General features: G+C 35.5%; 1 protein-coding gene across 2 annotated transcripts in view; it reads left to right on the forward strand.

Annotated features, from left to right (window-relative positions):
- LOC120341096 (uncharacterized) overlaps window positions 1-8,608 on the forward strand; it is a 48,733-nt gene extending 40,125 nt beyond the window's left edge. For both annotated transcript variants that reach the window (XM_039409531.2, XM_039409532.2), the window contains exon 8: window positions 6,459-8,608. The gene's annotated coding sequence lies outside the window, so the exon portion shown is untranslated. The remainder of the gene's footprint in view (window positions 1-6,458) is intronic.
- The last annotated feature ends 11,615 nt before the right edge of the window (window positions 8,609-20,223 follow it).

Below are 20,223 nucleotides of genomic sequence, written 5' to 3' on the forward strand. Positions count from 1 at the left end.
TTGCAAAACGCTGAAATTTTAATCAAATTTCACTTTCATAATCGGTATGATCAGGCCCAAATATGTAAGGTTAATAAAACATCGAATTTGAAATGAAAATATAACCACTGCGTAAACCCGACCAGTCATAAATTGATTATTATCTCACCCTACAGTTGTCATAAATGTCATCCGAGATCCTATCGTGATATAATATTTATATTTCATCACGGTTTAGTTCATTTTATTTTAGATCGGTTATTGTTTGTGGCTTTGCAAACGTGTTTATTAAAACTCCACGTATAATCAGGATCTTCAAATAATATTAAAGGTTGTTTTCAAGAAACATCACTCAGGATATCTAAAATGTTTTGAAAAGGGAAATATGTACAAAACGATAAAATTAGCCCCAGATAGTAAAATAAAAAGAGTTTGATGTCATAATTGGTTCCGTGTTCATAAGGATTAACAAACTTTTATGAAAAAACCATCGGAATTATTTTTTGGTGATAAATGGTGATAATTTTTGTTTGTGGTGATCATGTGACCATTATGCGGTAGTCTTATCCCCATCCTTCATAAAGGAGGCTATTTGACAATTAATCACAACGGCGACGCGCACAATTCAAGAATATTTCCAATGACATTATTGGACACGAAATGTACCTATAGATACAGTCACAAAATTGTTCTTGTGGACTGTTACTGTTGTCGATGTTCTCTGCAACTTGTGGTCAATATGAAACCTACAACGTTTATTTTCCCCCTAATTCTGCTGGGTTTCATAATCCAATATTCGGTATAGTTCTTTAAACATCTGGTAGAAATTTTGCTGATATATTTGACTCACATATTTGATTATTGTTCTCTTGAATTATAATAACAATATTACTGTTATCTGCTTATCAATTTCGGCCGATTTTTTTTTTATATATTTATAAATTTCTATTCATTCACACGGCTTTCATTGAAGTCATTGAAATTATCAAAAGCCATGCGTCAGGTACGACCTAAAAATACGAAAAAATGCGTGAGCTGTGTCCTGGAATACAATTAAAATTCTCTGCCCTTGAACTGTGCGGTTAATCGAACGTCTTGATTGGTGTTGTTGATTGGTATCACCAACATTTGCCAAGCGCTGAGCGACACTGCAACATTTTATCAGAGACCGCATACAAGAATGTAGTTTCATTCTACGTTCTCTATTGTATTTTTGGGCAATTTTATTGATCAAATCAGGGTAAAAAAAAGTTTTTACTGAATGATACAATCGCGGCTTAAAGGCTTTGTGCCTGAAAGCTTTTTAAATTATAAATCGGTATGTTTTAAAATATTTCATTTTATATTTGATTTGCCTTAACTGATACTATATAATTATTTAATCAAATGATGGATAAGTAATCGGCCACTTCACAAAATGTCGAGAGACGTAAAATCGCTCCCTCAGATGATGATGAAAATGATCAATAGTGACTATAGTGACCTACAATTGATAATTTCTTGTAAATCTCTTAAAAAATAATTAATTAATAATAATTCTGACAAAAAATTCAGTTGTTATGTGCAAAAAAAAATCGATGTATAGAAGCTATATTGTAAAATTATCTTTCTGGAATCCTTTTTATAGAAATTAAAATTTTGTACGTAGAATTATTATAGTAAAGTAGGAACCTTCGGAGTAACAACGTAGTAACAAGTTAAAAATTGATTAAGTGAAAAAAACGGTTGCGTAATTTTTTGCATCATATTTGTGCGAGGACGTTGAATAAAATCACGCTTGAGTACGGGAAACATGAATCGTTTGAAAATCTGCGATTCTTCCGAAATATCTTGTCCCACGTTGCCACATTTGTCTCGCTTATCCCACTGTTTTGAGTCATACGCGACATTTTTGAGACATCCTGAAATCTGTACATTTTAAAAAAAAAGTCAATACACTACTATTGCTCAACGAGGGTGTAGGTATATAATCAAGGCACAGATCATTGGATTCGTACATACAACACAAAAGGAAAAATGGCGCGCTTCTCGGGAATGTATATAAGTATATTTACATTTGAACATCAAAATAAAAATTTAATCGATGACGTCACAGACTTTATCAATAAGGCGATCGTATTAGTAAACGATACACGGGGCTTAATCGCAGGTCACGTCCCTAGATATAAACAATATAAGGAGTGTCAAGAATCCGTGTTTATTTAGCTGTTTATGTTATCGTCTACCTTATTTTCGATTAATTTGAATTTAGCATAGAAAGAATTATGAGCGTCGATTATCATGCATAAAACTTTGATATCCTATTTACACAAATGAAATTATATAATAATTTTGAAGTCAAATTATATATGGTCAAAAATTTTGATAGCTTTTGACGCTCGCCGGAAATTGACGTAACAAGTTCTAAAGTCTCTGTTTCATACTTTACACTTATCACTTCAATTACTAAAGTAGCTGAACTATTTCGAATCAGAGAGATGCATGCAAAAACTTGGCTGCCTCTTACAAGTATCTGTAGATAGAATTACGAGCAGGGGTGATATGAAAAATAGCTTTAAATCTGGGAAACTGACGCAGCAGATGCATTTATGTGTCAATATTTTATGTATAAAAACTATACTCTAGATTGGTGAAAAGATATACATTGAGAGAGACAGTACGTATTTCTAGTAAATTATCATTATATTTTAATGCAACCTAATAACTTATTTTTTCTATCAGGTTGAATGTAAACATATATGCATAAAATTTTTTCTTTTTTTTCGGTATTTTAAAATTGCAACTTGAAATGCAGTTTATGGACGGTAAATCCATAACTAATGATGTATGTTTTTCTAAACGTAAATTGACAAACATCTACAAAATGTGCTAGTCAGCAAATGAGGTTGGTTCGTGTTGATTTATAAACTCGGTCGACAACTTGCATCCTTGGAAATTTTGGTGTTTTCTGGAAAGCGGACGACGTTGAGGTATTTGAAACTCGTTTCAAAACAATACCTCTCTTAACTTTTACAAAAACAAAATAAAAAAATTAAACCTGCCCGGAAGCAATTTTGTATCAGCCGCCATATAATAAACAATCCCAAGAATAAGAGATAGTCACAAGATTACGGCATTTTTACCCTAAAGATAATTGCATAAGCATAAAATTTGATGGTAATAAATAAAAATAAAGATTAAAATTATATATAAGATAAAATTTGTTGCAGGGGATTTTTTTTAGATATCTGTTATATAAACGGTTAAATTTTTTGGCTAAATTTAGAATTCAAATATAGCGTTTCATTTTGATTTAAACTTTTACTTTCGTTACGATAGACGCGCAATAACACAATATATTTTGTTCTACACCCACTAGAAAAGAACCAATTAAATTTTTTTTGGATATTTCAAATGCAAAACGCCCCACACTGGGTTATTACGGGGCCGAGTCAGTTCTTCGACCTGAGATGTAGAGATACTTTGCCCAACCGTGTTATTTCTCATGAATTAGCTTTTTGATTCAGCTTTAATAAATGCTCTTTCAATAATTTTATGTGTGCTACACATTATCTATCCAAGAATCATTTGCATCTTGCTGAACATGCATATTTCATTTTCAAGGAGGTTAATATATATTTAAAACTATTTATGTTTATAAAAACGTAGTTTATTTAATCAGATTTCTGGGTATTTACTTATTTAGGTTGCATTTCTATTTATTTGCAAGCATTGATTGTTGGTTGTTAGTGGAGTCGTCTAACCTGTTCTTGTAACCACGGCGAATTCGCAAAAATATTGTTTTATTAAAATACGCCTATTTCAAAATTGTTTATCTCAAATTTGAAAGTAATCTGGATTTTCGATTTATTGGAAATCGTGTCCACGATCTAACAAACAAACTACGGAAATAAAAGTTTAATAAACAAATATAAATTCAAGGTTATTATATATGAATATGCTTTAAACCTTATAATGAGCAAAATATGATAATAAACGAAGATTACGGTGACGATATAATAAATTGTGTATAAATATTTGGTTAATGAAATTAGGCGAGTAACTAAATTAACTTAAATATACTAGCAATTTTACAATATTTTAAAACAGTGTCAGCGAGGTGTTGGTATGTAAGAGTAATTACTGGTACTTGACAATACCAGTATATTTGTTTTGTTTGCATTGTTGATTATTTTGAACAAGTTTTTATATATTTTAATCACCTCACTTTCTTGAATCTGTCAATCTAAAATATTAGTTTTTTTTGATAAACTTTGTTTATTTTAATTTTGAATGCAATAAACAAACATTGTCTATATCAAAATATTTCTTGTTAAAATATTTTCTTGATGTTTGCCACGCCTCAACCCACACGGTTTAGAAAAATTAAACTAACACAAAACCTAGAGGCATGTCACCATGGCCATTTTATTGTTCTTTCATAGCCTAATTCATCATAAATATCTTCATTTTTCAATTGAATTTTCCCGTTTTAAAATAGGGATGTGACAAATTTTCAACTAATTTATTCAATCACAATTAGAACCAATTGACATGGTATCTATCAAACAAATATAAAGTATAGGATATAGCCAAAGAAATATATTCGCTCAAAACTATATCACTGTGACTCACGAGTTAAAGACACTCTCTTGGCCATCGGCCTTTTTCCATTCTCGCTTATCTGACTATACAATATGCGGTTAATCGTACTTGATTGAAATATTGCCAACAATATTGCCATATTGCTCAGTCCAACAATACATATATATTGTATGGATTTAGAAAATATGAGGGTTGTGAAATAAAAACAAAAATGAAAGTAAATAAAAATCTATTCATGTTGTAATGTGGAACCTAAATCACTGCTGAGAAATAGCACCTCTATGCGTATGTGCATGGAAAAGTTGTATGGTAAATTTCACTTGTAGGCAGCCCAGATTTTCCCATATGCTCTAGATCCAAAATCGAGCTTATTTGGGTGAATAAAATCTATTGGCGTACTTTCACTAATTGTACTTGGATTATTATACAAAATGGAAGCAATTTGGCGAGTTCTTGTCAGAACAAGAACAAAATTACCCTTTCCATTTTGATAAAAATCCGGACTGGAAATGATCAAACAATAAAAGTTGGGTTGTCAAATAGTCTGCGTCACAATTCCCCCAATTCGGTGTTTGAGTGGCTTATTTGGGATCTCGTCCAGAAGTGGTACAATGATTGTTTCCCTTGACGCTTGTACGCATTATATTCACCGCATTTTGATTACCAATCAAGGGCATTCTCCGCCAGGTTGAATTTGCCACTCTAAAAACGTGCAATATATATCGTCAAAGAGGGCAATCTGTCTTGACAGAATTTGGTTTGAAAATTTCGACTAATTTCATTTATATGAGCTCAGATTGATTTAATTACGTCACCCTAGATATATATGACAGGAACCCGCATTCACATTTTTTTTTGGCTTTCAGGTATATTTGATTGCTCACTTTTTTAGAAAAAAAAAAGCGCGGAGTTGTTTGGCCGATTTTAGAAAACTATATAATAGATTTCGCGTTGATACGTGAAATTAATTCGTCGAAGGCATCATGTCATTTAAGTCCTCGGAATACAGTCATCGAGTTTATTTTTTTTGGCGGTTTATTAGGAAAAAGTTTTACTTGCTTATCAAGTCTGTATTTTAACATACTGATGAAAATTTATCGCTAATAAAAGTCGCCAATAATAGGGAGATATAAAATTTCACTGTTAATTATTTCATTTAATTAATTCTCTCCTATCCATCTGAGTGTATGAATTTTCTGGTGGTTCCCTTAAACAACAGAATGCTTATTTTGTACCTTTACTACTTTTCCACCTACCATTGCGGCACTTGTCGAGATGGCACTGACTTCTCTTCTGCGAATTTATTAATTAAATATTGTCTAGATTTTTCAGAAAGCTTATAGTCATAAAAAGAAATAACTTTTAATAAATCATGACAATAACAATATCGAAAGTGCATTCTCACGTTTTGGGATATAAATATCGAGGAAGTATCGAAAACATCCGTAACTACCGCACTGTACCGCATAAAATTCACTTAGTATTACAAAGCAAAAATATGTCTTATCTTTCCTTCCCCTTCGTTTAATGAATGAACAGTTTCATGAACAATTAGAGTATTGTTTGTTATGACAATTTGTTGCCTGACATACGTGAGGGATGACTACCGATATTGGATATTCAAATGACGTATCATTTTTCTATTTTCTGCTATGCAGTTGATTTAGTTTTAATTTCGGTGAAAATCCCCATAAAATTATTTATCAAATTTAATTATAATCATACTAAGAGAACTTCGTGAAATGTTGATAAAGTCAAATATTTTTTATGATAAATTGTGATGAACTGAACGTAACAAGAAGCTAAGAAATTCAAGTTTTGAATGTTTCAGATAGCTATTCAAATTACTTTTGCATATATCATGTTTATTTATATATTCATTACTTTTCTTCCAGGTCGTTTGTGTGGAAGAATTTGAATAATAGAATGCCCGCAAATGTGAAATGTTTCAACAAAGTAATAAAAGCAAACAAAGTATGCAACATGAAACTAAAAAATTGGAAATTTGCACTGTTCATAAAAGGAGGATCATCGTTTGTTTTACCATTGTCTCGTCAAATATTTTAGGACCGACTATATTCACTAATTTTCCCCAGGATAATGAAATTCGTAAGGTATTTCACGCTTGCAATCCCCAACCCCAAGTACACGCTAATGTTATGTGATCTGTTCTTCAACCGCCTGTATTACAAGAAAATATCCACTTAATTAATGAATATTTATAAACTTTATCTCGTTTGACGTGAGTGTTAAATCGCTATAAACTGTGATTTGCTTCTTAAAAAAGATAATCTGAAGAAGGCGTCACCTCTTGCTACCAGAATTCGCACCAAAATTAGTGTGAATTGGACAGTGTGCGCTCTGTTAAGATTGCTGTACTGGCTGAGAATTATTTTCAAGCTTAAATTTTCGAAATCATATTTTGCCTTCCTTCGCGATCTACTAGCGACAAACACCATAATGGTCTCCTTATACTGAATTTACATTTATATCTGTTAGGATTTTATATTTCATTGGTTATGATAAATATGATGAGGTACCGTTATGGTATATATATATATAATTATATTTATTTATAATGCAATAATTCGCGGTGTGATTTGCTGCTTATGTTTTAAAATATTTCATATTTGTTTCTTTTTTATTGTTTCATGGTATATGCGTACTATAATATCATTGGTTGTAATACCAAGCGTATTTTTTTCTTGTTGGTTTTTGTGTTCCAACGTTTGAAGGATTCTAATGCTCCCACACTTTTATGAAATTCCATTCCTTTTGGTATATCACTTGATTTATTTTGTTGTCAACTGTGTGTGTATTTTGTTGCGACCAATCATCGGTTATATTATTCTCTCATTCCCATTTTTGTTGTTGATAGTCCTGTGTTGAGTTGAGCAGGACGTCGTTGCAATCTCCATTTCAACACATTCCATTTGGAGGCGATTTTTTTTATATGCGTCTAATATTTATTGTCATAACTATACTCTCCCTTTATATTTGCGTTTTCTATTATCCAGCCAGGCAAAAAGTTCGATGTTGTATTGCTTTAATGTATGTCTTAAATGTAAATAGCTAGCAACGGATTCGCATGTTTATATGTGCTTGATTTAAGTGTCCGATACTTTATAATGTAGCATTTTTATCTTGTTTTCAATGAAATATGTAACATACTGCACGTCAGAAGTTATACATGTTTTATTAGAGTCGCATACCAGCGAAGTGTTACGAGGCATCTTCTGCCTTTATAAATTGTAAATTGATTCCATTTAATCCATATTAATGCTTCTTTTTTGTTACAAAGAAATACATTCCAATGTCATTCGCATAGTTCACATAAATAGCTCATCTTGGGCGAGCTATACAATTTCCTAAATGTTCTGATTGGTATAAGGTGAAATAATCATTATTAGATGTACTGACATGATGCAGAGAAAATTAAGAGGAAAAAACATAATAAATTATCAACACGGCCAATCAATATTATCTCATATCTGTGTGACGTTTCTAATTTAAAGAGTTTATCTATTTTGAATGATATAATAACGTTGTCTGTTGTGTCAGGCGACTTTCTCGTAATATTATACGATTATCTGCTGCGCGACATTGCTATTTTGATAATAAATATGTCAGTGATATTGTTATATTTGAATAAAAATTTGCTTATTAATTTTTATTTATTAGTAATATGCACTTTTCAATAAAATAAAAAATTAAAATATATCCAGAGCAACATTACTAATTCTAACTAATCGCAATTTTCCTTATCCGCCGAGGGGAAGTCGAGAGCAATTTTTTATTTGTTTCTCCAATGCCTAAATGACGGATCATTTAAAGAAAATATTATTGAGTGGCAGTCATTCATCAAAAGTCAGAACATTTCTTTCCTCTAAATCAGTTTATTCATCTATTCGGATGAAGATCAAAGTGAACTTTTCAAAACACGTGTGTTATTGCCTATATCACATACATATATATCTTTTTGAATATAGACTGAGAACTGTTTTACATTCAATTTCATTGTAATATGCACAAATAAAGATGTGAAATTATATATGTGATAGTTTTTTTTCATTTACTGCTTTCATCGATAAAGTACACCGTTCGAGATTACAGTGAAGATTTGTACAATATCATTATGAACATGATCATATATACAACAACAAGAGAGCGATGCTCAAATATATGAACAGTGAACACGAAATCTAAAGCGAAGTAGTACGGGTATACAATCTGTCACAATTAAATACCGGTACGGTCAGTGGCGTAGCATCCACCCCCGCGGTCGCGGGGGGGCCCACAAAAAATTTAGAAATTTAAGCAGCAAAACCAAAAGCTGCATTGCAAAAGCAGTAATGCACATCTTATAATGTTGATGTTAGTTCTGCTCAAATCGTTTTGTTACGTAACAATGCCGGAGTCGTCGATTTTCGGTGTCGTGTAGTTTGATCATAGTTACCTCATAATGATAGTTATTCGACTCTTTCGTTCCGGCCGACTGACGCTGTTCGATGACAACTTTTTTCGTTTTTTTGGCGGTATGAAATGTTGACATTCATTTCCAGAGTTAGTTTTATGTTTTCGATTCAGGGCGAGTGAGGAGGAGCGGTATGGTAAATTTTGGTGTTGGACGCACAGTACAAGCTAATTTTCTGCCAGAATATCCTCATCCCTTTTCTGTCGACCGGCATTTACCTGTTTACGGATGAATTCTATCACAATCCGATAAGTGCATTAATTTTTTAACATTTACGGTTAATGACATTTTGCAAACAGAAATTGGCTTTTTGTCGTTTTTTTTAGTTTTTCCTGGAGGGCAATCTAGGATTTATATTGTTCAGACTGCAATATTGAAGCTAAGATAAGAGTATCATAGACTTTCTATATCTGTATATTTTTTCTTCAATAAGGTATGATGTCTGTGCATGGTTTTCTTGCATGGCTCACTGTCGTGAATTAGTACCATACTTGCACGGATGGTCTGCTCACTAACACTCTATTTATTTAAAGCCAAATTAATGCATGTGGCTAAACCTCAAATATAAAAATCACTTTGCTCTGCATGAATTACACTGCATGATTCTATGATCTGTATTTGAAAAAATAATCTTTATTTCTTGCATGTCAGTTTTTTAGTGTTGCATGATTATCCTGAATCTTCACTTCCATTTTTCACTTTCCCTTTTTATGTTAACCCCAAAACTAAAATGAACCAAATTCAGTGAGTGTTGCAGGGTCTTGGTTTCCTTCTGTTTCGCGCTGTTTCGCGCTCTTTGCGGTGTTTCGCACTGTATTCAGTAAGTAGTAAGACCGGTGTTGCATGATTATCACTCCGATTTTAACCATATTCTGTTATTTTCACTCCTAAAACCGAAATGAAGCAATCTGAACCATTCATCATATATTCTAACACAGATGGATAGATAATTGAAATTAGGAGAGTGCTCTAATGACTGGCTTACACCAGATCTTGTTGAAGAACTCCTTTTCAAAGATATGGAAGGCACTTCTACTTGTACAGGTACTAGCATTAGATCTTCAGTGCAAAGTGCAGATGCAGTTAAGCTGATGGAAAATGTCAGCGAATCAGTCAAGTTGTCTTGCAGTGGAGAAAAGGTTGTTAGAGACTGGATGGAGGAATTTGCACAAAGTAGGAGTTGTAATGTCATAATCAGCAAATTCCCTAAATTTTGCTGTGAGGCCAAATCCTTATTCAGTGGCAGTGTGTTGAGCAATTCTTATGCTGCAGATCTATTGCTCGAGATAATACAACAGGTTATTCTACCCAAAGACCCTGTGAAGCAGCTTGTAACTGGTGAGCTCAGTGAGGCTAACAATTCGACACTTGAATATTTAGGACGATATACAATCAAGAGGGCCCTAACAAAATTTCCGACATCGTATCTCATATGCGAAATGTGTGGTACAGCTCCGCAGGGTTCGCTTATTCCTTTAATGGAAAGAAAGGTTGGTGCTCTCATGTATCCATCACATGAATATCTCCACCTTTTGCAACGTGTGTACTTAAGGTTTACACGGGAAGCTAGCAGAAATTCGAACACTATTAATTTTAACAAAGTTGCAGAGGAGGTCCTCCAAAGTCAATTTTGTCAGAACTATATAGATCTGATTGAGAACGCCTGTGATGAAAATTTCATTGAAGGGGAAGCTGTGTCTCTAATATCTTTTGTAGCGAGACTTCTTGTTAGAGTGCTATCATACAGCTTTGCAAATAAGCTTTTTGCAAGGATTGGTGGTAAACTGACGAAGCAATCCAAAGGTCTCCGTGGAGATCTGAAAAAGTTTGATCAGTAGTTTCCAGGAGGGGTAGTGGGACCCTGGTATACCAGAAGGCGGATGAGCTTGATATTAGCCAGCCAACGGCATCCACATGTAATGTACCTCTGGGTAGTGGGACCCTTGGTATACCAGAAGGCGGATGAGCTGAACTATGTTCAGCCAATGGCATCCACAGCAGTTTCTTACCAAGCATTGGCAATCTGCCTATCCATGCTTGGGTTTCTTCTGTTCAAAAAGAGATCCAACTCAAAATCTGGAACCTTGCCGTGGTTAGTTGGCTTAAAGGATATGGTAATTTTCAAAAATTACCAATTCCTGTGACCAATACCAGCTGGCAGTAAAAAGTGGTTTGGATTTGTTTTAATATAATCAGCTGTTTCATTTGGGTTTCATAATAACTTGGTTGCATTCAAATCAGGGGTGCCAAACACGCAGCCCCAGAGAACGATTAAAAATAATTGTAATTGTACCGAAGTCATTTTATTGTTCTTTCTTTATCAGAATTTTTTCCAATTTTTTTGATAGTTTAAGATAGACAGATTTTATTATTTTTTTGAAATAATAGTGAAATTAATATGCAAATGTCATTTGAGAATTTTCGGGCATAATTTCCAAAATTGAAAGGGGCCCACGAAAACCCACGTTTGACACTCCTGAGTTAAATGAGGCGTTGTTTAGATCAGGGTGATCCAAGGTTACAATGTTACCTCTATTACGTTGATCATTGAAGATTTCCACCTGACATCCAATATTTCATCTCCCAACCTTTCTTGTATTAGATTTCAGACCCTTTACACCGAAAAAGTGCTTTTCCTTCCACGAAGAGTTGAAATTGTCATCTTTTCTTCCGAACTCGCCTTTATACAAAGAGACTAAATTCGGGACATGTAAAGTCGGTTACAGGTGGGTAATATTGCAACATTAATTGACATTTACCACTTTTTTTTCAAAATATACGCAACAATATTAAGTAGTACTGTTAAAAATGCTAATATGACAAAGTATAAATCAATTTTATATATAAATCGATATTTTTGTTTAGATTGGATTTGTCAATGCAATATACAAAGAAATGCGGTATGGTGATCTTAATTAACACTCCAACAATGTATCAATTGCAAAAAATGTTCTATTCCTAAATAACACTCTACACTATTTTTAGATACTCTAAACTAGGGGTGCACAACACGAGGCACTCGTGCGCCAAATTTGGCACGCCATACGATCAAATGTGGCACGCGAACGGTTTTGTAAAAAAAAAATTATTTATGATATATACAAAGAATATTGCAAAGAAAATTCAGTTTTCATTCACAAAAAAATGTTATTACTTGCCCATAATTTCACATTTTGGTGCCCTGTATATATATTTTTTGTGCAATCTTGCACCCACCCCATTGCAGTAGAGGATGCTCAAGAGCCCCTTTCAAAAAATTTCCAATACCTGCACAGACCTTTAGATTTTCGAAATGACCATTACAGTAGAGCAGGGGTCGGGAACCCATGGCTCGCGAGCCATATATGGCTCTTTTGGTGACGGCATATGGCTCCCAGAAAAATCTAATATCCCAGGACTAAGCTTACTATTGTTACGAAATTTCAAACTCTTTTATAGCCAAATTTGGCAGGAAATTCCCAATACGTTTGAGAACGCGCGTCCAGCACATGTCTATGTTATGTAAGATAATTACCAGACAGGCATTGTGACAAACAATGGGATTCTGGAACATATATTGTGACATTGTGAGTTTCAAAAACACTACGGAGATGCCTAAACAAAAAAGGGTGATGAGTATCGTAGATTTCAACTTGGGCTGAATGTGAGCAACCGTTCAAGGCCCGCAGCGACTACATGCAGCATCAGAAATCACATTAAATGTATATTGACATTGTATGTGTTGACTTTTGAGTAAACATTTCAAGCCTGATTAAGTGAAAAAATGTTATATGGCTCGCACGAAAATGCAATTGAAAATATGTATATTTTATGGCTCTCTTGACCAAAAACGTTCCCGACTGCAGTATAGGATGCTCAAGAGCCCCTTTCAAAAAATTTCCAATACCTGCACAGACCTTCAGATTTTCGAAATGACCTGAAAATCAATAATTCAGTCAAGTTCACTGGGGACCCTAAACTGATAAATTTATTCCAATTTCATAGCATACTATCTACTTACACAACATGTTGTATATCGAATCATAGGCGAGATCTTCAAATACGTTGACGCTGACCTGCCACCCTAAAACCCCAACTTTTTCTATCTTTAGGTCTGAGTTTATCTGTATCCTTTAATAATACAAAAACTAATAGTTGACAAAAATTCAAAGTCTTCATTTAAAAAAAACTCATTAATTACTGTATAAACCTTATTCTGGGTATAATGCAATCCTTTTCTCTCAACTCTGCTATTATAAATAGGCCATTCTGGTCGTAAAAAATCCACTTTTCTGTCAAATAAATTCATTATCTTAGTTCATAGATGTGGAACTCATATACATGATAACAATATTTTAGAATATCTCTGAAACCTTTTATGTTTGATGTCAGCTTTTCACATGCATTCCACAAGTGTTTCAATGACATATACTTCGGCTTTTTTTACAAACATCCTTTCCTTTGGTTCCTTACGAGGTATTGTTGAATGTTTTTTCTTAGGTAAATTGAGAATGGGCCTGGCACCTAGCCTCAATCTAGGTCTGCCTTCAAATAAAATATCCTCTTTGAGAAAATGGGCTTCACAAATAGCAGCGCTGAAATATTCATTCAAACAATTTTTTATACTAATTTATTCGAAGTACAGAACTCCATATATAAATAAATAATATGACTGGATTACTTACGATTCTTTGTTAAGCATTTGTTTAATTCTATCACCCCAAGCAAAATCACGAAGTGACAAAATAAAATTTGTCAATTCCTGCCGATGTCTGCATTCTTCCTGATTTTTAGCGAACTCTGGACGCAAAATAGAGAACAAAGCTCTATTTTCGACATTCTTCTTTTTCCTTGACCAGAAACACCCCGGAACAGAGCAATGCGTAGCAGGTATTTTTAATATATGGTTACAGTAATTATCTGGATTTATCACTAAATTGGTTCATTCTGGTTTTGGAGATTGGAGAAAAGTGAAGATTGAGGATAATCATGCAACACTAAAAAACTGACATGCAAGAAAATAAAGATTCATTTTTCAGATACAGATCATAGAATCATGCAGTGTAATTCCTGCAGAGCAAAGTGATTTTTATATTCAAGGTTTAGCCACATGCATTAATTTGGCTCTAAAGTGAATAGGGTGTTAGTGAGCAGACCATCCGTGCAAGTATGGTACTAATTCACGACAGTGAGCCATGCAAGAAAACCATGCACAGACATCATACCTTATTGAAGAAAAAATATACAGATATAGAAAGTCTATGATACTCTTATCTTAGCTTCAATATTGCAGTCTGAACAATATAAATTCTAGATTGACCTCCAGGAAAAACTGGAAAAAATGACAAAAAGCCAATTTCTGTTTGCAAAATGTCATTAACTGTAAATGTTAAAAAAATTAATGCACTTATCTGATTGTGATAGAATTCATCCGTAAACAGGTAAACGCCGGTCGACAGAAAAGGGATGAGGATATTCTGGCAGAAAATTAGCTTGTACTGTGCGTCCAACACCAAAATTTACCACACCGCTCCTCCTCACTCGCCCTGAATCGAATACATAAAACCAACTCTGTAAATAAATGTCAACATTTCATACCGCCAAAAATACGAAAAAAGTTGTCATCGTACAGCGTCAGTCGGCCGGAACGAAAGAGTCGAATAACTATTATTATGAGGTAACTATGGTTTGATCGCACCGGCCACCGGCTCAATTACGAAGACTGTCAGATTGAAAGCGAAACCTCTTAGTGGCGCACAAAAACGAAGAATAAAGGGCAGGAGAGGAAGAGCGTATGAAAAAAAAATTAAAGTAACCAAGATAAACAAAATATTTAAACCAAAATTAGACTTGGGAATACCGAACATAACTGAGGAGGAATTAAGCCTAGCACGGGTGGTACCGGTAGAAAACCAGATGCGTGTTTAATCTCCAAAAGTGATGGCGTCGACGCGAATGAATTTTCTTCCAAAATTTACACGACAATTATCACAGGTAAGCTACTGATTTTTGAAGCAAATTGAAAAAATTGATATGACGAAGATGGTGGATGAGTTTGCTAACACGAAAGCGCAAATTTTAGGTTACCAACTTACCATAGCCTTTTAATAGCGACATGTTACGCTTTTTGACGAAATATAAAAAAAACTTTGTTTTAGATTATGTCCGAGAGTTTTTAGGGCCATAGGGGGGGGGGGGGGGGGCACCTATTGTGAGGCGGGTAATACAGAATAAAAACCGTTCTTAAAATTTGGAATCCCATCATTGATCGCGTATAATTTAATAATAGAAAGCGCGTATAATTGGGCATCGCACAGTCACCATCTTAGCATACGGCTAAGAGGCACCGCAACTGACGGCAAACGTTATAAATGGCGTTTCGAAAGTTATGCATCATAATTTTGTGAAGCATGTCATCTTAATGTACAAAAGAAAATAATACATTTTCTAAAATAAGGCGATCTGCTGTTAGGGAGTTTTATATAGAACAGCACCATTTATAAATTTTGAACTGCGCTACTACGCTATTCTAAAATTTCATTCTAGCGTTTGTGTTACTTGGTAGCTACAAACCTTCATGACCATTTTAAATTTGAGAGACATTACCAACACCGTCGGATGGCATATACTCTGTATTATTTAGCCTAGTCCAACTCTAAAAGGTTTTAATGGTGTTTTACAGTCAATGTTCTATAGTAGAGTCGTATATTTCACGAAAAAGAGACTCCAGCCGTGACGCAGAGTGCGAATAGTATAAATAGCGTCGATTTCAAAATCGTCAGTCATATATATGTGTGAAATTGTTGACGCGACTCATTATTGCTGTTTTGATTAAGGCAACCCCTCACCGGGTTAGGCCCTCGACAGCAACGATGCAAGAAGAAAAGGAAGAAGATGAACTACGCCGAAGCCGCCTCAACAACGCCTACACCTACAAGCGAGGAAACATCTGCACCGACTACACGACCTCGCACTCTGTTCCCGACCACCACCGAAGACCTGGACTTCCCTCGACTGTTCGACATCCTGAAGCCCGACTCAGCGTCCCGCAACTACGTCGACAACATCACGGGACTGTTCGAAGGAAGAAAAGGTCAGTGGATATGTACTTTTGCCGCCACCGACGACCCCAACTCTAGCTGTCGCGAGCAATTCTCGCACGACACAAAGGGTGAAATAAGAGTTTCAGACGGTACTATTACGGTATCGCTGCCAACCGAAGCACCAATCCGAATATCCATTCGGGGGATACCGGGAGAAACGTCATACAGCAAGGCAATGTCTACAATCGAACGACTGCAGTGCGGAAAAGTCCGGAATGCCACCAGGAACTGGTACAGAGGTACGGCTATTTATAATGGTTACACTTCTTTCTTTATTAAAAATTTTAAAAAGGACAGGTTGCCAGACTACTTGATCATCGACGGGAAAAGTTGCAAAACCTACCCGGTACTTACCCAGGGAATTATACGTGCCAACCTGTGGAAGGTGTTTAAAGCCTGGTCACAACTTCACTGAATGCGAGAGCGAGCCAGTATGTCGCTACTGTAAACAGCTGGGCCATCTTTTAAAAGATTGTCCATCCAGAGGGAAAGAGTTTCCATCGATTTCCGGATCCACATGGACCATTCCAAGGCGTCGAAAACAGCAATCAGAAAACCAACCTCTTTCGGAACAACCAAGTAACCAAAATTTTTCACAACCTGCAATAATATCGGATTTACAAAATGCTTCACAACCTGCAACAAATTCGGATTCAAAAAATGCTTCACAACCTGGATTACTTTCGGAATTACAAAATGCTTCACAACCTGGACCAATTTCGGAATTACAAAACAACCAAAATGCCATACAACCTGAAACAACTATAAAACCGGATACACCAAACACAAACGATCAAATGGACTTACAACCTGAAGTGACTACTCCTGGAAATACTCCGCACGACAATAGGATTGAACCAATCTCGGATGTAATTGAATTCTCTTCCTCCACCGATTCAACCGACTTAAAAGAAGTTAGCAATTGGTCGGAGTGCGAAGATGTGGGAAACGTTATAAGCCCTCTGTCAACACCGCCGAGTCAGCCGCAACCCAAACAAACAAGGCAATCGTCCAGACTAAAACAATCATCGACGATTGCCAACACCCCTTTTCATCTACCATCCAAAGGTAACACGTATGTCAGAGTGATGGTTCATAATCGTCAGGATCAAGACCTATAAACATCCTCCGTCTTTAGTACGACACCCGATGAAACTTCCTCCGCCCCAGCATATTTGGAATATAATGAATCTAAACCTCAAACTGTGGACTTATCCGAATCAAATCTGGACCAATCGGACTATGCAAATAAAAGAAACCGTGAAGAATCATCACCAGACTCTTCATTCTCAACTTCATTAAAATTCAAATTAGCTGGCAAAAGAAAAAGTAGTTGTAAGTAATTCGGACTTCCACAGATCAAATTTCCATACTCTGGACCAGTGGTTCCCAAACTTTTTGTACCATCGCCCCCCTATAGTAGTTTATACAACTTCATCGCCCCCCGGCACTGCAAAAAAAAATGAAAGTCTGAAACGAACATATTACAGACCAAATAAGAAGACAAATCATAGCTTATAGTGTTTTTTAATGAGATGGATGAGCTTGGTGTTCTTCAGCGAGTTTTTTTAATATATCTAAAATTACCCCGTTTACTGATGGAAAGGCGATTTAGTTGTTTTGATAGCAATAGCAGCACGGCTAAAAACCCCTCTTTCACCATATCAGAGGTCGGAAATGAAAGAATCCAGGATTCTACCTTCTCGAAGATCTTGCCTTATTTAGCATTTATCTCCCTAAATTCACCCCATTAAACATTAAAATAATGAAAACAAATTTAATTTTCCAAAACAGCCTAATGACCTTCACCAAAATACATGATATATAACGGTCTTCGGTAAAATTCATCCTCGATTCCTCTTCCTACCACGTCCTCCGGTCCGATCACCAGTCCATATAGAATCAATCAGCCCTTTGTCTTCGATTTGTGGACTCGGATGGCCCAGGGGTCGGCAAATTTTACGTCGCTCGCGGGACAAAATTTAGGGTTGCTATTTATTTTGCGGATCGCATATATTTTTTGAAAGTTAAAAACGGAACATCGTGCGAAAACTGCGACAATTCGTGAACTCAACTTAGTCGTCTTATTAAAAAATTATTTCAATGACATTTAATGTGACACTGTCTTGTTGCCGCATCACGCTTGATAGCTTTACGACGCCAAGATTGGAAGATTTTCTAAATGGGCATCACTAATCTTAGTTTTTTGCTCGTTCTTTGTAATGTTCATTTTCGAAAATAATTGTTCGCACAAATATGTACTTCCAAACATCGAAGTGAATATTTTCGCAGGGTTTCTGAAATTTTGATAAAGTTTTGCTTTAAGAAGATATACATTCTTACAAAAATTAAGCAGTGACGAATCTCTCGAATAGAATATGAATTTTATATCTGCGTGTTTCCATTTTTCTAATTATGATTGAATTGTAGGCTCGTGAAACGAGTAGCTGTTCAGGATATATATAATGAAATTTAGTCTAAACGTGTCTCGCGATAAATTCTGTTACGTAAAAAAATGTAATTTACTCCTCGGGCGTAGATAATAAATAAAATCAATTCATCGTTAAAACCGCCGTTTGGATGCTTTCCCTGGCATAGACTTCCTTGTATACTTCATGACGTTGGTCATTGAGTAAAATGCAAAAATAAACGTAACAATGCCCCTTTCGCATCCGCTGGGAGCCTCAGACACATTCCTCGCTCAGACAGACTTTCAGGCGTGGTCGTGAACATTACCTCTTTTTCGCGATTTTGAATTATATTCGTTAGTTTTTAGTTAAATAAGTCAATGATCATTCTATGAGTTTTAGTTCAATTACAGTAATCAAAAATTAGTGTAGAAATAGCTGTGATAGATTAGGTAAAAATTCTTTACCGGTACTTTTAAAAAGCAGATTGTTGAATGGTATGAATTAGAATGATAGTTTGAAACAAATACTTTATTTTATAGGCAATAACTCGCGAAACCACTCTTGAAATAAGCACCGAAAAAATAAATTTTAGTATATAAAGTAAGGGAAGAATTTACCGGGGTCAAAGGTCGGGAAAAGGTCCATTCAGTGAAGCGTCCCGGGCCAGATTACTACAGATTTCCCGACCACTGGGATACGCAAACTACCGTACCTTATTACTGCAAAGACGAGTCCAGCAATTCTTTCGCGTGTGACATCGCCCACGTGATTCAAACCTACGAAAGCACGCAGAGTACAGTAATCAAGTGCACAATGCGCCGACCAAAAACAGGTTTCGCGAATTCGCCCCCCTATCGCACCCTTCGACTTTTTCGCCCCCTTCTGTATCGTTTTCGCCCACCGGGGGGCGATATCGCCCACTTTGGGAATCACTGCTCTGGACATTCATTTCGACCCCTAAAACATCACTCATACAAAATTCTGCCCAGTTGATGGCATAAAGCTCAACATAGATAATACCATCCCACTTATAGCGGATGACTCAGTGGCGGTGCGTGGTCATTTTGACAACCGGGGCAAGCTACTGCGGGACCACACCCCCATCTACGGGGACAGGATGAGCGCTGTAAGTTCTCCCATCATTTTATGAGTATAAAAACCATTCCATCGGTAACAACCAATCGGCAAAAGCGACAATTTTTAACGATAAGAAAGTGTATTTAAAACCGGTCCAAGTCAAGGGATAATAAATATAGACATAGTTTATTTTGAAACCCCTTTCAAAAGGAAAGGCAATATTTACCCAGATAAATACAATGACATATTAACAGAAACTTCGGGAAAGCAGACAAAACCTAAAATAAGGTTTAAAACGTTACTATGAAGAAAGGAAAGGTAATGCAAAGATAAGGACATGCGTCGCTCACTCATAGATATATATGCTGCTTCTACTGCTTGAACATATATGCAACACGCCGCGGTTTCTTGGAAGCAAAATGCTCAATAACGTGCTGATTAAAGTCATGCATCCCAGAAATAACGTCTCTGTGAATCGATAAAACAGCCAAGGAATTTAATCTATCTTGCTTCATTGTGTTTCTGAGATACGTTGTAATACGCTTCAGCGTGCTGAATGTTCGCTCTGCGTCGGCGGAAGAAATAGGCGTCGTCAAAATGATGTCCAGAAATTTTG

Source organism: Styela clava, chromosome 14, assembly GCF_964204865.1.
Source record: "Styela clava chromosome 14, kaStyClav1.hap1.2, whole genome shotgun sequence".
Lineage (NCBI taxonomy): Eukaryota > Metazoa > Chordata > Ascidiacea > Stolidobranchia > Styelidae > Styela > Styela clava.